This window comes from Lottia gigantea (genome assembly GCF_000327385.1).
Source record: "Lottia gigantea unplaced genomic scaffold LOTGIsca_126, whole genome shotgun sequence".
NCBI lineage: Eukaryota > Metazoa > Mollusca > Gastropoda > Lottiidae > Lottia > Lottia gigantea.
The window spans coordinates 186367-201171 of record NW_008707351.1 but is presented as its reverse complement, the minus strand read 5'-3'; positions in this window follow the sequence as shown (position 1 = coordinate 201171).

Genomic DNA, 14805 nt, shown 5'->3' with positions numbered 1-14805 from the left:
TTTCCGTCCACAGTCCAAGCATTATGCCTACAAGGGTATTTACTAGCTATAAAAATAATCAGTGGAGTATTTAGGCGGTAGTTTGGGCCATACTCCACATGCCATAAATTTAGCTTACTTTCACGTCCTTAATCGCGTTAGATCTATTCTCCGGCTTCCCCCATTAGAAATTGTTCACCACCATGGCTGCTGCCCTCTTAAAACGCTGGACATTGAACAAGTTCCGTCCACATGCGTCGACAATTATTATATCCGCTACCAAACCCTATTATCACCAAACCAAGGACAAATCATTATACCTGCTCTAAAGAAATCTACCTTAATTATTGGATCATCTAACCTGAATCGAATTACCAAAACCAGTTCAGACACTGAAATACATTCTTACCCCGGTACCCAAATCCATCACATACAGTCAATCCTGGAATCATACGACCATGATCCCAAACCTACCCTCAACAACATGATGATGGAGTCCAGTATCAACAGTGCAACAATCTTACCGCCCTACGAAGAAGAATTCAAACCAGTTGATAATCTTCATTGGTCTCCAGAAACAGCAAACAACATTTATTTGTTTTGGATACACCAGCTTAAAGCATCGAGTAAGTCTTTAAACTAATTACTGGGGATAAAAATACTGAGCGGCCCCCGCTAGGCTGAACTGTAGTTTACTTGAGCAGCAAAATTCTCACACCCCTTCAGCATTTAATCTTAGACCGTAGACTTAAGTATATTCCCACACCAAAGATAGCTAACTTAAATTATCTCCGACCATCCATTGAACGATTTCAAGGAAATCTTAGCTGCACATATTTTTTTCGAAACCACCCCCACGTGGTGCTAGAACAAGGTTTATTCCTAAATCGACGTGGACACCCCCTAAGGCCGCCATCCATCCTGAAATATTGAAAGCATTTGCGAGTATGAATAGTCAAACAGTGAACCTTTCCATAACAGACGAAAAACCTAATCTCACACGAGAGGAATGTGAAGCGTTAAACTTACTTAAGAAAGACGATAGCGTTGTTATTAAAAAGAGTGACAAAGGTTCATGTTGTGTCATTCTGAATAGGGAGGATTACGTTTCAGAAGCAGAGAATCAACTGAATAATCCTAAACATTATGCCATTTTCCGAAACTAATTTTCAAAGAAACTGCTAACATGATTAACAATATTCTTGCCGATTTAGTCAAAACTAGTTATCTCAAACAGAAACAATATGACTATCTGTCTGCCAAACCTGATTGTCGCGAGAGACATTTGTACACTTTGCCTAAAATCCATAAGAATCCAGCCAAGGAATGGTTTATCTCGAATAAAATCCCTAAAGGCCGCCCGATTATATCTGACTGTGGTAGTGAGTCGTATGCAGTGTCAGAATACATTGATCATTTCTTACTACCTCTAGCATGTCAACATCGCGCCTACCTTAAAGACACAACCGATTTTGTAAATAAAATAAAAAATTTTCGAGTTCCCGCTAATGCTATTTTCATTTCTATCGACGTTTCTTCTATGTATACCAATATCGATAACACTACTGGTCTAACGTCCGTTCGCAAAGCTTTTAATAGAAACCCAGATCCAAACAGACCCGACGATGCAATTCTACAGCTTTTAGAGATTTGTCTTAGTCGAAACGATTTCACATTTACAAACTTCAGGGACAGCAATGGGCAAACGATTCGCCCCTTCGTACGCAAACTTTTTCATGGCAGAGTGGGAACGTGAGGTGTTGCCCCTCTGTCCATTTGACCCACTTTTTTACGGACGCTTTTTGGATGACATTTTTATGGTTTGGACTTATTCTATCAAACAGTTTTGGGAATTCTTTGAAATTCTCAACAACCACCATCCTTCTATCAAACTAACCGCAAACGTGAGTGACAAAAGCATAGACTTTCTCGATACCACTGTCTTTAAGGGAGATTCCATAGCAGAAACAAATAAACTGGATATTAAAGTGTATTTCAAAGAAACTGATACTCATCAACTCTTGTACAAGAGCTCCTTTCACCCAAAACATACCTTTTCTGGTATAATTAAGTCACAAGTTTTACAATTTCATCGAATTTGTACAAGATCTTCTGATTTCAACCAAGGATGTACGATTGTTTTCTCAAAACTGAAAGAGCGTGGGTACTCTAAACGATTTTTACGAAACATAATAAATTGCACCTTAGCACAGATAGCAGCTAAAAACAGACTCCATGTTTGTCCAGTAGATGCAAAACGTGTCCCTTTATATCAGAAACTCAATATTTTGTAAGCAACTCTACGAATAAAAGGTACCTGATCCAGGAACATCTAACATGTGAACATTCGAATTAATATATTTAATTTCATGCAAGAAATGCCCCAAACAATATGTAGGAGAAATTAAGAATAATTTACGAACTCCTTTTAATGCTCATAGGTCGGACATCAAATTAAAGAAAGACAAGCCTGTTTCTAATCATTTCAACCTCGACGACCATTCAATAGACGATCTCACCCTAATCCCCATTGAGCGTATAGAAATTGACGTGCCCGAAGATGAAACTACCAAATTCCGTCAATCTAGGGAAGCCCATTGGATTGCGACATTGAATACAGCAAGACCTATAAGACTAAATATTCACCATAATGTAGGCGATCGAGCAAGCAAGATAGTTCATGCCCACTATAAGAGCCTTCAAGAGAAAGTCCCCCATGTCTATAAGCAGAAAATGATAGTTGTGTATTCAAAAAATAAGAACTTAAATGATAATATTGTTCATAGTAAACTAAAAACAGTCAGTACATAAAAGATACTATACCTCTCGTCCATTGGGCGAGTTATTTTTTCTAATTTCAGATCAGAATAAGAACAGAAGAAAACCCAATATCAAGACCCTTAATCCTAATTTCTAAATAAAGTGTCTGCTCCACCCCAGGCCTGTACATTTGGGAGAATAAAACCCTCCCTTTCCCGAAATCTAAAAATGTCATACATGTATGCTCCTGTTTCAATTGCACACATTATGCCTGTATACTACAACAAGCTGATATATTGATATTAAGAAATAAATAAATAAATAACGGAACACAATTTTATGATATACTTCTCCTGAGATTTATTGTGTACAAAGTTTCAACAATTACGTTGTCATCATCAGGTCAAAGGAGGTATTGTTGAAACGTTGTAATTTCATACCGAAGAATTTCACTTGCAAATATCGAATAATTGATTGTTTTAGGGCAATGTATGTTAATAGAATGTATATGTCAGTGTTGAAGGTCATCCTTCAGTTAAACAATCATCAATCATATAAATTTCAGTTCACACGTAAATGATTCAACAACAAAAAGTCAATAAATTGGATTTTTTTATTTACATAATTTACAAGTTTAATTTAAAGAGATTCTCACGTATTGACATAATTATTCACAATGTCAAGCTATTACGAACTTCGCCTTATTCATTGACTGCAAAAGCCACCATTCTTGTATCACGGAAGTTTGTAAATGCGGCGATTTAATTGAATTGTACGTAAGCGAGTACAAGCAGAATTGTAGACAGAAAGTCTGTTATCAATAAACAATAATGTTTACAGTCTATCGGTTGAGGACTATTGTTACGTACAAACCAATCAAATCAAAACGCTGCATGACGTGACAAGAAAGGTAACTATCGCAGTCAAGGTATAGAACTAAGGTTGCAATACCTTTCAGTTGTGAAGATGACATACATACGAAACTACGTATGGTTTTTACATGGAAAATCTCTACCTTGACTTAAAGGGACATTCTACTTTCAATCAAATTGCATGCCAAACATATAGATGACCCTTAACGTTCCTGAAATTGCTTACTTAAAATATCCAAACGTTAAGTCACAGACATATGAAAATGATTGTATTCATCGGTTACGTAAGTATTTTTGATTTCTCCATTTTTATTGTTCTAGCCGATATTTAATTTTGAGAAATGAATTCTTATTGGGCCATCTATCATTAATAACAAATCAACAGCAATTTCACAAACGTACCTCCGAAGGTGAAGAGTTATAGGTCCGTAGTTCGAAATATCACGTCATGTATTTTTTTAAATGGTTTCTCTGTCGACAGGCCAACATATAGAAACTATACGAAGGACAAAATATATATCACGCATAATAAGCCCAGTTAAAACGTTGAAATAAAAGCAGAGTGCCCTTGTAATAAGTAGAATTTTTAGGCTAAATCACATTTAAAGGGTTAGAAATGACTTTAATTGTGATTTGAAGGCTCATTAAAGTAATATAACCTTTTAAAAAATTCGAATTAAGTCAATTATTAAGAGATTCACACGACATTCGTCTGTGTATTATATGTATAGTTTCGTATGGATGACATATTGCCTGGAGAAAACCTTCATTTTTGAAGGTACTACACCTCTATATTAAGAAGGATTTGACTGCGTGTAAAGCGTCTAATAGGATTATATCGGATGAGTTAAATGCTCATATCCATAAGGCGGACTGCTAATATTTAAGATTACTTGATTTGTCGTTTTTTCTAATTGCTGAGTTGGAGTTGTCAAAATTAGTTTTAAATGGGCAGTATGCAAAGTTTTCCTTATTGAAAACATATTGAAAATCATATGTGAAACTGTTTGTAAAAAATGCTATTTACTACTATGTATCTGCTTGATTAACTTGGATTTGTGTTAAAAGGGTTAATAAAAGAACGGAGTGTACTTATTGTCAAGTAAGCATATTTGAAGTATGGCCTTATAAAGGCTTGATAATATTAGTTGAAACCTCACGAATATGTCGGGGACATATCTACAATTTTTTTTTTCCTAAATTTCGTACATTAATTTTTTAACAATAACTAAAAGATACATACTGAAAATGTTCGCGTTAACCTTCTAGATAGTTTTCTCGTTCTAAAAATTGACAGCAGGATTTTTTTGAGTAAACAAATCTATAAATGTTATTGCACCAGACAACTGGACTACTTTAGCTCGTCTCTACGTTGAAGTTGAACAGGTAGGACTTGTTCTGATGTCTGCACCTCAAACAACAAAATCAGCCGTCTTTTCTCAGTAGTTTCTTTTGGAACATTAATGATGGAAAGCATTTCAGTTTTAAACACTAGTTACATATTTTAGTGTTATTTCTGTATTTTCGTGATTTAGAGTTTTCTGTCTGGATTAATTAACCGTTGTTTTATGTGAGTAGTGGTCTAATCAGAATTCGTGTCAAAGACAGAACAAAGAATGCCAGTCGTATGGTATGAAATCTAAACCATCCAGCCGTGGCAGGTGCATCTTCACAATTTCAAGCTACAAATACATTGACTCCAATATTTATCTTTCTTGTATCAAGAAATGTGTAAATGAAGCTATTTGATTGGATTGTACGCTAGCGAATACAGCCAATAAGAGGTCTCAGAAAATGTGTAAATACAAAGTTCAACTATACAGCTCTGATTGGCTATATTCGCTGCATTCCATGATGCAAAAATAGCAGCTATTGCAATCAAGGTGTACCTACGAAGTTCGTAATAGCTTTACATTGTGATGATGCACCTGCCGACATAAAATGCAAACCAGAATGTTATATCTATTGTTCTAGATTTTATAATAATAAGCCAATCAAATGCTTTATTTAAAAATGGATCCATTAAATGAAAGGAATTCATATAATAACCAGTCAATCAGATGTTTGGTTTGGAAAGGGTTTCTTGTTAGATGAGGGAAATTCTGAGATTTAAGATTGTGTTACCTGGCCACTTCTGACGAATCTTCTGATCTTCTGAAGTTTAGGTAAAGACAACTTGTGATGCTATGTCGTCTAGATATAACTTAAAGGGATGTAAAAAGGTTCTCTAAAATTTCTATGTGTATCGGGGGCACTGACAGCATCCACTTTTAGACACAGACGTCTGTGGTTCCTGTAATTCCACTAAAACTAAGTGTTTGATGACGTCATTGATCGCGAAGGGCCTTAAATGTGATACTAGCATTTTGTGATTATTGGCGTCATCAAACACATACAAATTTAAAGTGTTTTGATGCCATTGACCTTACACATTATCCTTTTAGAATTAAATACTTGAGGAATAATATTTGAAAATTTATCATACATAATTTTACAATACCGCATATTGCGGATTTATTTACTTCCGGTTGGCTTACGTACACAAACCAGCTATGCGAAAAAATATCCAAAAAAATGTGCATCACGTCTATGATTTATTACAAAAGAATAGTTCAATGTGAATGATTTGTCTCTAGGTTTGATGTATGTTTAGTAGAAATGGAGTCAATGAAAATGGGTGGGGTAATGAATACTTAGATTCATTTGATAAACTATCGGCTTTTATTTGTTATGACGGTGTACTTGACGTTTCATTAAAGTACAATTGTTTTAATTCATAAATTGCATATATTTGGCAGTTATGGGAAGGAGTGCTCTAGTGAACCAAACCTAAAACCATTTACCATAAAACAATACCCCCTTTGTCAAACCAAACATAATTTTTTAACCGAAACGTAAACGAATGTGACATTGAAGTTAGCAAGTGCATTTTGGCACGAATGTCCTTAAAAGATAAAAGGTAGGTCAATACGAACCAAAGAAACTCTTGTTCCGTTATTTTTAGTTGAAATGTTAGTATAGGGGTTTCAATGGAATCAGTAATAATAGTTTTATGGGTGTCTCCACTAATCTAGGATCTGAAGATATTGTTATGCATAAATTGTTCTAGTGCAAATTCGATTGAACGTGGTTTGAAGACGAACTTTGTCAGATCAAGGATGACAAGAGTGATATCGTGGAGAACAAATACGAAACGAAACATATAGATCTGTATTTTGATACGTTTGGATTAAAAGAACACAAAACTCTTGACAATCAAGTTCGGGACCACAAGAAAATAACCAACAAAGAATAATCCACTCCAAAGTAAATGGAACCACAATTACTTAAACTATTGTTACTAGTGTTAAAACTATATGACAGAATCCCCAATATAATTTTAAAGCTAGGTATAAATAAATTAAACAAAGTAAATTTGAAACATGCTTAGAAGCGTTTTTTAGTAATTTCTTCGTTTAATAGATATTATATCGAATTATATATATTCATTTCTTATGGTACCTGGTAAGTCCAAGTGGTGAATATATACTCTTATTAACCAATTTGTTACTTTAAATGTTGTGTCCATTTTAAGAGGTACTAATCTTAATGTTCTTCAAACAAGGAGGCCTCCTGCTAAAATAACTTCAGCAGTTAAACGACCCTGAAAATTGTGTATAATATTAGTATTTAAAACAAAATAAACAACGAATTTCATTCAAGGGCCATTTCTTGCAAGATTTGGAATATTGTCCATTCCGAATTAAACTAGTTACACTTATGGACATACAAATGTATTTTTGGTATAGAAATAAACTAATTGAATAAAATTAGACTTACGATAACTAAATAATTTCACCGTTAAGCAGTGATTAATACATCAATTTTTGAGCGATAGAGAAATATTAAAACAGTATTCCTACTTGTCAAACTTCAGGCCATGGGCTGAAATAGGCCAGTTGTCTGAAGATTGTTTCGGGTTACATTGGACTAAGATGTACGACATAACCTTCAAGTTTATATTTTTATGTGCTACGGAACTTTAATATTATGTACATTTTTTTTATGTTAATTTGGCCTTCGCCGTCAGGAAAGTAATTTATGACTTACAAATTTGGCAATGAACTTGAAAATGTCATCGCAATTTGCATAATTATATAATATCTTTCAACATTTTTGTTTTTTCAATGTTTAATGAACAACAATATATCATGTTATGTAAGACTAGTTTTCAAGGTCGACAGCATGAAGTAGAACGGACACGGAAGCCTCGTGTGTCAAAAGGGCAAAGAAACAGTAACGTGAAAATCAGCACGTATCTCGTGAGTTCTTAGGGCCCTATAAGTAACGTATCATGGCTGCTTAAAGGAACAGATGCGCCATTTGAGGGGTTGATTTGAGTCTTGAATATATGAATATAGGCTTCAGAAGTAGTAGAAAGGTACGAAGATTACACAATTCCTTCAAAAATATCTCAAATAGGAAATTCTTTTCCTACTTCTATATATGGCAGTGTCTCGTCTTTTTAACTTTCACACTCGGATAATTCTGGACACACATGGATTTAAAGGCCCCAATTTCGACGATGAGCTGTGATCACTGGTTTGCATAGCTATCTCTCTGAGACTAAGGTATGATGAGTCAAAACAATGGCGCATCTGTCCCTTTAAGTAAATATGTTACAAAAGTGTGCAATTCCAATTTTTATGTTCAACTCAAATAGGCTGTTAAAGACGGGATGATATGCGGTGTGCGACTGACTAAAATTCGCCGATCTTATTTACCATTTATGTTGATGAATTGTTAAATGGGTGCAAAACAGTCAAGTTATGCCGATGATATTACGTTGGTAGCCCGAAGCAGACAAGCAACATTACATCTTATCCAAATTACCAATGAATTCTCATCCGAACACAGTATATGGTTTTATAAGAGAAACTCTCTTATAGAAGCACTGGCCTAGGTCACAAGTAGGGACTGTGAATTTCAGTACTGGAATACATCAATTTGATAGAAAATTACCTACTTAGAGAGACATAGTGTTAAATTAAACCCAGACAAGAAAAAACTTGTCATATTTAACCAAAGATGTAATGGAAGTGATAATACTAAAGATATTTTAATTGATAATAAGGTAATGAATATAGATGAGTCGGAATGTGATTTAGGAAATACTTTGGGTACATGTCTTAAATAATTAGATATTGTTAAATGTATTTAAGATTTTCAAACTAGTGTCAATGTCACTTTGAAGAATTTTAGATTTTTAAGTACAAATATAAAATATAAGTTATTTATGACATACTGTATGGCGCTATATGACTGTCAGCCTTGGGACTACAACGAGAACAAAGTTGTTTATTACACCTTCTTTGTATTGGTGTTTCAGTTGAAGCCGCAAGTTTGTTGTAAATGTATTTAAAAGTAACAAAGTATTTAAAGTTTGGTAAATTGGCCTAATTGGGTAGTCAGTCACTAGACATTTAAAAACGTGTGTTTCGTCAATGTTCCCGAGTTCTATAACATGAACATTTACATATAATATGTATCGATTGAATTTATCTTTTCATGAGAAAAGAAAAATATTTTTGGCCATTTTTGTTGCACTTTTACAATTTTGACAATTAGGTGAATTCCCCGCAGCTCTGAAGAAAAGAAAATAGGGTCATATCAATGCAGGTAAGTCTACCTTACCTTACAAATGAGTGTGTTTCAAAATCATATCATTGTCATTGCAGTAAGTATTAAAATCATAATATTGTCGTTCATACTTTTCTTGAAGTGTGTTTTAAAAATCATAAAATTGTCCTCAAATCATCAAATAGGGAAACCCCCGTTTATATCAAATTAAGCTATCCGATTGGTTAAGACAACGTCTGCGTGAACTAGTTGACTGTATCTTGTATTACGATGACATATGATTTATGAGAGTGTCAGTTGTTTTTAATTATGTGTAAGGTGCAGTATGACAAGGTCAAACAGTCTCTTTCTTGATCCAAATTGATATAGACAAGTGACATTTTAACGTGAAAAGCTAAGCAATTGCTAGTCTACCCCTAAGAAAAGCAAGAATATTTAACATAAATCATTTCCCTTGCTGTTCAAAAGCGTTTAAAGATGAAATTGTTCATGATTAACAAAAGATGATATAGATCGAAAAGCAAATTAGTCAGAAAATATTAACCAATAATTGCTTGCAATCTGAAACACCATCGAATTTTAACTGCATCCCTGTTTGCCCTAAACGTATTGCGCCGTGGATTTGCTTTGGTCTGCAAAGCGTTTCACATTAGGAAACACCGTAATTGACAGTAATTGAAACGGTTATCGTTCAGCCTAGTTTGTCGTGAGAACCGTGACAAAACGGAACACAACGTGGAAAGGAACTTGAGGCTTGACATTCACGGCAGTTACGATCTGTCACGTTTTCCTATTCCGCCAAGTTGCCTATCTCGTAATCTCACGTTCATCCCGTTTTCCCCACGGAATCGCAATTGACGGGGCCGCCGGGAACATAGTGTAAACGAAGCATTAGCTTGTAAACATTAATTCCCGTTTGCCATTATCGAGGGTTGTTTTGGGTCTTTAATGTCATGTGTAAATAGTCTTCAGATGTTCAAGAATTGCACGAAAATCATATAATCTCTTCAAATATTTCTTAAACTAAAAAAAAAATCACTTTCTATATCTATATATGTTTTACAATATTTTGTGGAGTCCTAAGAAAAGACTAATCGTCATTTTAACTTTCAAAAACGGATAATTTTAAACACACATGGGTTTGGAGGCTGAAAGTTCGACAGTAAGCTGTGATCAGAATTATTAATTAGCCAAGCTAAAGAAAAATTCGTGTTTAGACCAAGGTACGATTGGTCAAACGGATGGTGAACCTATCCCTTCAACTTGCGAGCAAGTAAGACATGTTATAAACTCCCAGTCGGTATTGACAGTTTTGTCAAGAGATATCTGAGGTTGCCCGAATTTCTAACTTAGTTATGAGAGTTTTGCAAACTCTTCGAGAGAAACACTGTTGTTATTGGCAGAGTATTTTCAGTCTTTCTAGAACACATGCACACATTGAAATCTGTGCCCGAATTGCCTTTTTTTGGTTATGTTAAAATAAGTTCTAAACTCTACTTTCGGGCTGCGATTTCAATTTGTGAAATATGTAAAATATAATCATACGAATGACATTCGGGCAGTGATTTCGATCCTTAAATAATATGAATTATGAAATATTATTATAGGAGAATACAATCGGGCTATCAATTAAAAAATACAGTTATAGTATAGGATATTCGGGCAAAGATATGATTTCATTTTTAAATTCCAAAAAAAAATAATAAAATCGGGCCGTTCAAAAAACAAATTTTTTTTTAATGCCTTGCCCGGAAAACTAGCCTTCGGCTGCACTATGCATTGCCGTTTCTTTATATGGCTACTGACCGACTAAATTATTAATATTTTCTTCTTTTTGGGTGGTGGGGGTTTATTTTTTATTTAATCTATTTTAGGATATAAAAACCACCGTGGTCCATCGTTCTCATTCCCATTGTGAAATATCAAGTCCCTGTGATTGAAAGATGTTAGGATAACAGTAATTCGCCTTGAAACACAATGTCGGACATGCTTGCATTATAAGCTTCATATTTAATTAGGGCATTGAGAAGGATGTTTAGTGAAATTTTTTGAAAACTTAATCATCTTCTGAGAACGATGGGTCACGGTACATTTGCCATCCGTTTTCTCGAAATTCAACCTCCAACTTATTTCAGAAATTTCATTGCAAACTTTCCAACATAACAATAACATTACAATAATAACCGTACCCTGTAGATAATTTAGACATATATATCTTACGGACCTACATCCTGATCAACTGAGAAATTCTACCTATCGTAGATGTTACCTTGACCTATTGACCAACCATGTTTAACATAGTTCACGCGTAGACATTAATACCGGAAGTGAGACGAAACGACGGGTGAATCTTTTCACAGCCGAAGAGCACCGAAGACTACCCACGGCGAAACGACTTAGACTTAATGTAAACAAACCGCTGATATATCAGACTTTTGCCATATCCAGTTGGAAGGATAGCTAAACAATCCTTAACATTGTAACAAGCTTTAAATGCCTCCAGTTGTTTGTCTTTCAGTTTTAAGTTTGGAATTCCAAGCTTGGATTGGATAAATTCGACAGCAGACAGAAAGGTTTCCGCCATAACGATCTGTTTTGTGTGTCGTGTGTGTGTGTGTGTGTGTGTGTGGGTGGGGGGGGGGGGGCAGGTACGTTCGAGCGATCAATAAAATTAAGGGAAATAAATCAGTAAAACAGACTGTAAAACTTAATTAAACATGGTGTTTTTAAAGACACATATGAAAAGAATGAATTTTATTTGATAAATACTAAGTGAATAAACATAAAAATGTAAGCACAGTAATGTTAATGAGGACGAAATAACTCATTATGGTGCGAACTGTCTTTAAAAATCCTCCTAATCGTCTTTCCGGTTTCTAGTTTCGTAACTCAGATACGCTTCCACTCTTAAAAATAGTTCGGTATTGCAACTTCTTCATTAAATACACACGGTTAAAATTGGGAATATTTTGAGCATTTGTGAATTTATTGATATCATTCAGACGTTATAATATTTAATTTGATACATATTTTATCATTCAAGCTGTAGCCTTGGACGGGATGGCTTGTGGTTAGGTTCGTGTCTAGATCGGCGACTATACGGAGCTAGGCAAGATGCGAAGTTTCGTATGACGGACCTATACCCACACAAAAAAGACAAAAAACATTCTGCAAAAGACTATCATCTAGGTGAAAATTAATTTTCTTCAAGTAAAAAAAAGTTTTTAATTCAAAGCAAAAAGGGGAAAATGTCGTATGTGAGCCACCGTAGATTTCTGATGAAGGAGTTTCCGTTACACTATTTCCGGTTGGAGTCTGATATCTGGAAAAATATATTTATAAGGTAATTCTGCGGTATTACAGAATTTACTCTTGATAAAAATATGAAAAAATAAAAAATTAACGATAACTATGGAAGTGTTCCGTAAATGGAATCTTCACTTGAAACATTTGTAATTAAACATTTAACAATTGACTTAGACTAGTGTCCATTGAATTTAATAATGACTGGTTTGCCCTTCCATAGATAACAATCAACTCGAAAGCTGTATTAATCGATACGCATTTAATAACCAATGAGCGGTTGGTTCACAGGCGCAGTATCGTCTGAATGACTACTACTGTTATAGGTAGAAGGATATAGGTGGTGTGTCAACAGTTAAAGTGAAGAATATAGGAGTTAAATCAAAACATAAAATGAAATACCTCAAAATTTCATTACACAGATTTTATGTACTAGTGATAATTATTTCAATTGTGGGGATACTATGTTTTTGTAAGTACACCATTTCCATTTCTTTGTGACAACAAAGATTCAAATAGTAACAGGTCAATCCGTTAATGGTAAGGAGAGAACTTCCATAATAAGCAAACATGCATATAAATGAGGTTGAATGGCATAATCACTTTCTATATCTATATATGTTTTACAATATTTTGCGGAGTCCTAAGAAAAGACTAATCGACATTTTAACTTTCAAAAACGGATAATTTTAAACACACATGGGTTAGGAGGCTGAAAGTTCGACGGTAAGCTGTGATCAGAATTATTAATTAGCCTAGCTAAAGAAAAATTCGTTTTTAGACCAAGGTACGATTGGTCAAACGGATGGTGAACCTATCCCTTCAACTTGCGAGCAAGTAAGACATGTTATAAACTCCCAGTCGGTATTGACAGTTTTGTGACATATCAGGACGTTTCTCGAATAACAAATTTTAAAAAGTACATGATATTCCATTTAAAAAATCACATGAAATCGTTAGCAATTCAATTTCATTTATGAAAGGAAATAAGAGAGCAAAAAATGCGTGAAAATTGGCATTTTTCACCACAAGGACATAATATTATCGTAATATCATAATATTGTCGTTCATACTTTTCTTGAAGTGTGTTTTAAAAATCATAAAATTGTCCTCAAATCATCAAATAGGGAAACCCCCGTTTATATCAAATTAAGCTATCCGATTGGTTAAGACAACGTCTGCGTGAACTAGTTGACTGTATCTTGTATTACGATGACATATGATTTATGAGAGTGTCAGTTGTTTTAATTATGTGTAAGGTGCAGTATGACAAGGTCAAACAGTCTCTTTCTTGATCCAAATTGATATAGACAAGTGACATTTTAACGTGAAAAGCAAAGCAATTGCTAGTCTACCCCTAAGAAAAGCAAGAATATTTAACATAAATCATTTCCCTTGCTGTTCAAAAGCGTTTAAAGATGAAATTGTTCATGATTAACAAAAGATGATATAGATCGAAAAGCAAATTAGTCAGAAAATATTAACCAATAATTGCTTGCAATCTGAAACACCATCGAATTTTAAAGGCATCCCTGTTTGCCCTAAACGTATTGCGCCGTGGATTTGCTTTGGCCTGCAAAGCGATTCACATTAGGAAACACCGTAATTGACAGTAATTGAAACGGTTATCGTTCAGCCTAGTTTGTCGTGAGAACCGTGACAAAACGGAACACAACGTGGAAAGGAACTTGAGGCTTGACATTCACGGCAGTTACGATCTGTCACGTTTTCCTATTCCGTCAAGTTGCCTATCTCGTAATCTCACGTTCATCCCGTTTTCCCCACGAGGATCTGAATCGCAATTGACGGGGCCGCCGGGAACATAGTGTAAACGAAGCATTAGCCTGTAAACATTAATTCCCGTTTGCTGGAGAATTTGGCGGGGGCAGATATCTGAGGTTGCCCGAATTTCTAACTTAGTTATGAGAGTTTTGCAAACTCTTCGAGAGAAACACTGTTGTTATTGGCAGAGTATTTTCAGTCTTTCTAGAACACATGCACACATTGAAATCTGTGCCCGAATTGCCTTTTTTGGTTATGTTAAAATAAGTTCTAAACTCTACTTTCGGGCTGCGATTTCAATTTGTGAAATATGTAAAATATAATCATACGAATGACATTCGGGCAGTGATTTCGATCCTTAAATAATATGAATTATGAAATATTATTATAGGAGAATACAATCGGGCTATCAATTAAAAAATACAGTTATAGTATAGGATATTCGGGCAAAGATATGATTTCATTTTTAAATTCCAAAAAAAAATAATAG